Source organism: Diachasmimorpha longicaudata, chromosome 18 (assembly GCF_034640455.1).
Source record: "Diachasmimorpha longicaudata isolate KC_UGA_2023 chromosome 18, iyDiaLong2, whole genome shotgun sequence".
Taxonomy (NCBI): domain Eukaryota; kingdom Metazoa; phylum Arthropoda; class Insecta; order Hymenoptera; family Braconidae; genus Diachasmimorpha; species Diachasmimorpha longicaudata.
This window is the reverse complement of record NC_087242.1, coordinates 3632773-3638995: the sequence shown is the minus strand read 5'-3', so window position 1 is coordinate 3638995 and position 6223 is coordinate 3632773.

Genomic DNA, 6223 nt, shown 5'->3' with positions numbered 1-6223 from the left:
GCCTCGAACTGGTGCTCTTATCCCTTGAATCGCCCAATCAAAATACAAGAAGACTGAGGGTTTGCCCATTGGTGGAGTGTGGCCACCGCTATGTTTTTCATTGGCCGAAGCCTTGGGCATCACCCCTGGTTACCATTCGCATCAACAATCAACTCGATCGATATTATTGGAGTAAGTTCTACCTGCCCTTCCCTACCTACTATTGCATTGCTACCCTTACTATTGGCCTATGCACCTGCAACAGCTTCTAGATGTTGGGTAAATCGATGAGTATATTCAGTTGTCTGAGTAAAATTCTGTTCTGAATGAGGAATAATCAACACGACTGATGAACAATGACGAATTACACCGAGGGGATGCGGTGATTACTCGACAGGGTTGAAGAATTTTATGGATGATTTATTCACCGGGGAGAGGGTGAGAGTTTGATGAACTGGAGATATCATCTGTCGGTCAGGATCGTGGGCCTTGATGACTGCTCCCAAGACCTTCAGGAGAAATGGGCGAGATGAATTTTATTTCTGAAAAAAAATCAGACGATTGATGAGCGATGATGGAGGAATCCCCAGGAAGTCGATGAATGTCTTAAATTAAGGGATCGATTCCCGTGCGAAAGGATTCGAAGTTCGATGCATTCCAGATATTCCAGGATCGGGACAACCAAAATTGTTGTAGTCTCTCGGTTCCTGGGTTATTTAGACTGTTGTCCAATGCATCCCGACGATCGGAGTCCAATAGATCACAAAATTTTTATCAGGACATACCACCGAGAGCTCCACAGGGACGAAGCTAATTGAATTGCATAAAAGATGATGATTTTCACGATGAAGATGTCTAGGACGTGAAATAAAACAATCGCAAAATGTACCCTGCGATGAATGAATGCATTGACCAGAGGAGGTGAATGAACGGGAATCAGAGGAGCCCACCAAGGTGTATGTTCACTGGAGACGAGCTGAGCGGGATGGTTCAAGGTAGATGGTGTGTGGCACGCGGTTTTCAAAAAAAAAAGAAAAAAAAAACGTGAAAGGATAAAAGCCATGTACTCGGCAATGTCGTTTGGCTTGAGGTCCTTCTTCTTATTCTCCTCCAACCCATCCAATGGTGCTTATCCGTGAGAAGATTCCATTCGCTTTCTTTCAACGTTTAGTTATACTCCACCGTCTTTGCGGTTTATAGTTTTCTCTCGCTCATGGCAAACTCCCTTTTGCTGTTTCGGGCGGTGTATATTATGTACACGACAGAGGCCTATTCCAGCCCCCGCGGATATAAACGGGGCGCAACGTTGAATTTTTCATTGGAAAGAACCGGCTCACCGTCAGCATCCGCTGTTGAGAAAATCTAAGGGACTGTGATGCACAATGGTATAACAACAAATATATAAATATATCTTTATATTGTGACGTTTTGGTATGATGTATGTAAAGGGTGAAAAAATATGTGAACGCCAGGTGCTGATTCTTGAGCATTTGGAGAAAGTTCGCTGAGACGAAAAGATATTTCAGGTAAAAATTTGACCTCGAGGGGAGGAATGTTAGTTTTAGCAGAAAAATTTGGTTCCTAAGTCCTATTTTTCCACCGATACTTGACCTAAAAAGCGGTTCATTGTCATTTAATCTCACGTTTCGTCTTCTAGACTTAAATTTCTTTTTGTTCACGTGAGATTTTTAATTAAAAATAGCTAGACCTTGAATTTGTTGTTAATCCAGAATATTTTAGGATTTATTCTCTATTTTGAGGAGATTTGAAAACCCGGAGATTTGTTATATATCAATTGTTGAAATATTCAAAAATAATATTTTAAATACAACACTCAGTATCGTTTATCAAGAGTGACGTGTGGTAAATGAACGAGTCGATGTTTGGGAAGTCTTGACGACTCTCCGAATTTAATTGTTTATTATTTGTTACGATGGAGTGTACGAAACGATGAAATGACTGTTCTCTTTACGTATTTTGTGACTGATCTACATATTATTCATTAAACTATTTATTAGTTCTGTAATGAACATTAAAATTATTCGACACTCAAGACTTTAATATACAACAGATCGTTTTTATCTGATCTCCCACGAATTAGGGAACCCCCAGGTAATTTTGACTGAAGTACTTCCCTCCCAGAGGTCAATCATCGAAAGTAATTTACCCCAATCGGTAAATTCCCACCAAAATCTCCAGATCATCCCCATCATCACGATTATCTGAATGAATTTTCACTGGCACTCTGAAAGTACAATAAACCATCATCCCGGCGTCTTCACTGGTGAATCGATCGTTAAGGGGTTGCACATTCGTCGCTGAAAATCGTGGAGGGATCCATCAATCTTTTACCATTCGACTATCGATCAGCTCCGGGGCTTTTCCTCCATAATTAATGTACCCACCGAGTGGACAGAGGTTCTATACACCGTCTATACCGCTTGAAAGGTAAAGTGATACCTCACCTCGTAGTACCCGAGGAGAAATTTTCAATCCTGGAATATTGATAACACGTGGAAAACAATGAACAAGAAAAAAAAATCATTCGATGCACTCGAGAAAGTGAGGATTGACGAGGGACAAGTGGAGGCGAGTGATAATCAATGGAATAAAAAAGAAAAAAAAAATCAATCTCTTCCCCAAGGCCCTGATACTCCACCGGGAGGGCTGTACCCATAGCCAGTCGTGTAAGGGTTGAAAAAAAAAAAAAAACTTTCAGTGGGAGTTGAATCGTGGGGTTTTCCCTCTGTAATTACGTGTGACCCGCGTGATGTCGATGAAGAAGGACATGAATTGCAGTGAAGAGAAGTCGTGAGGGGGGTTGCAAGAGGAAGGGGAGGTTAACTGAGGGAATATGTAAGACCTGAAAGAGGGTATACACCGAGGGGTGGTGCATAGTCCGCGGGAAGAATGGCAAACTACTGTGGGGACGACGCATCTGTCCGAGCATATTTGATGACCTGAAACAATCCCTCGACTACTTGGCAGCGAGTATCTGCTAGTTTTTTTTTTTTTTTTCAACTAATTTTCCCCCCACTTTGCATATTAAACTAGTATCTGAATTCAATACCTGAGAATTATTATATTCGAGCAATGAATCTGGGTATTATTTTCCCCGAGGAAGACACAAATGAAAAAAAAATTGGAGGATAATTGTCGATCGGTAAGAGACTGGCGCCGCTAGTCTGCCCTGGACTGCATTGTCTTCTGACTTATTCCACGTCGGGAAATTACCGACACACATAACATCCCTAAGATAGGCCGGGTCGACTTTAGAAACAAATGTCTGGTGGTCTGGGGAAGAAGGGGCTTTTTTAAAATTAATTACGTTCACTTTTCGATGGGTCTCAATCGATATTGCATTCTGGTGTTGTCGACGATATGCGTCATACCGTCTGACGAATTAAAATGAATGATCGTGATGTCCTTCGAGTGGTGAACAAGTATCTTTATATCGAGTTTCGATTATTTATGTTTAAGTTTTGTTATTAAATTCGGTTGATATAAATCGAGGGTAATCCTGACGATGTGTCAATGCTTGTTACGATAAAATTTCTTGAACTGACTTTTGGAGACTAAAATAAACATGAAAGACTGACTAAAGGGCTGATGGTCTTCCAAGGACCTCACCAAGACTTCCAAGTTCCTGAACCACCGATTTAACAGCGAAAGCTGAATCAAAGACAAGTTCTAGAGACGAAAAGCGTTTTTAAGAAAAAAAAACTAGTCCTGAACTTCCTGGATATGCCTGGATCATTTTTCTGATTGTTCGAGCAATAATCAGAGCCAGACACTTGGAGACTCCTGTTATCCTGAGCGACCTCTGGCTGTCGCCAATGGGACACCACTCCACCAACATTTGACGGTGTCTTGGTCTCGACACGCCATTCTCAATAATTCAGGGTAAAACGGATCTATCTTCCGCCGTCTGTGACACACCGAGAAGGGTCTCATTATATTTCCCTCGTAAGAGGGAAATGTGAAGACCGGCGTGAACGAAACTCTGGGAAACTTCCATACAGTTTACAATAATAACAGTAATGGACAGCTATTCCACCCCTTCATATGCTGTCCAATATCAAAAATCCCCCTTCGTACAATCCCTCGATTCGAAACATATGTACATCAACCCCTCAGCCCCCAACGCTGTTAATTTTCTTTGTTTCCACAATTTTCGCATTTTTCCTAGAATTTTTTTCCTTCCAACATCTATATTTGTCTCAAGTGTCGATGACCCAACGGATTCTTTCTTCTTTGTCCAGGAAAACTCAGCTGGAAAGAGCAGGAAGACATTCATTCCAACATTAGAGAGTTATTCCCATATCGGTGGGGGAAAAGACTGAAATGAATCAGAAAAATCATTACTCCGAGGGAAATTACTCTACGATTGTAAACACTGATCGATATTTTTTTTTTTTACGAGCATCAACCCCATTATGCTGAGAGCTACCTGAGCCTTCATGAGGATCTCCACGAGAACGTCATAACCAGGGAAATTAATCAGCAAAATGTGCGGATTTAACGACAGCCACAGAGAATTTCAATTAATTAAACAGTGAAATCGTCATTTTACACAGCACTAACTGCTATTGGAGGTAAACGAACCCCCTTAACTCGGATGTCTACCGACCAAATGAATCAATAGACAAATGGGTCCTCCTTTAAGACCAGATGAATACCAAAATGAGAAGAGAGTCAAATGATTTTCGGAATAACGATTTTGAACTCTGGATAAAACGCTTTTGGTGAATCCCCAAACCCTGGGAACTCTGGGAGCCCTGGGAACGTTGGGGGGTGGTATTGTCTCGTGAAGTCTCTCACTGCATGACAACCTATGAATTTCTCATACAGCGAATTTCCCTGTTCCATCGATTACTCGCAATAAAATACCGATTATCACTGTCAACATAAAAACGAATGGAATTAACTATTCAAAAATTGAAATCAACTATTAATCATTTGTTTTACTTAATTACTGAAGAGTTGACTTTACAGACCACGAAACCACCCCAATGATGACTCATTTTTTTAGCAAAAAAAGCAGAAATTTTGTCTATTTTTATAAAGAGGGGGTGGTGAACGCAATTTTTACTCGACCTCTAAAAAAGGGGATGAAATATTTCGTTCCTCGCCAGCAGAAGTTTTACTGATCTCATTCATTAAGTAAATCTTCCTCAATCCAACTCATTCATTAAAAAAAAAATGAACATTTTTAATATGTGTTTGAATATTTCAATGCAGTAAATGTTAACCCCAACTCGTAGATAAATTTTCAAACAGATGCCCCCACGATAAACAAGTAAACGTACTCACTATGATCAGTCACACAGTCTCATTCGTTCATCAAGTGACTACGTGTGTGCAATACGAGTGAGTCTGAATGCCATGGGTTTGCAGAAGGCAACTTGCCGGCTCGTGCATCAAGGATTGTACGTGGATGAGCGTAAATTATTGAAATTCCAGTTTAGGGAATGGAAAATAAACGAGTAAAAATGTTTGGGTGAATTGAAATGCCGACGATTGAAAAACAGAAGGATACTATAAGTGGCAACACTTCACGAAGGAATGGAGCAAATGAGAGCTGCACCAGCTGTTGCAACTTTACCTTGTGCAATAATGCATTAATGATTCCACAAACGGGTGTAGCACGACCTTGGACGATCCTCAGGATCTATTTGATGTCTTTCACATTAATAAATGCCCACTCCTATCGCGAGGTGGATAAACAATTTATGTGGTTACCGGTGAGATTATAAATATTGCAGTTGCTGTAATAATTGAGGGGGGGGGGGATTTGCAGAGGTGGTAATTAAAGGCGTGTGAGTCTTCTAATTTTTGAATAATTTGGGATTAATGAGTCTGGATTATTCAGAATTTTGAAGGGTTTAAAACTCCATTCGAGGGATTAAATGTGAAGGGGTGACAATTGTGAGGAAAGGGCTTTAATGGGGATCAGAGTGTCTGCATAATTGAATTTAGCAATTTTTTTTTCTAGCAGAAAATCCAAGATTTTCTGCCAATTTTTCCCTTTTCACAATAAACGACCCACAAACTTAAATAATTTAAAATTATTATCTAGACTTTTAACTCGAAAAATATCAGTTTCCATCGCTACAACATTCTACATCATACGATAAAATTTCCCAAACATTAAAAATTCATTTTCTGGCACCATGAGATTCTGAAAAATCTTAAAATACAAGTCAGTTCATAAAACATCTGTTCGCCTGCTCGTACGCAACGT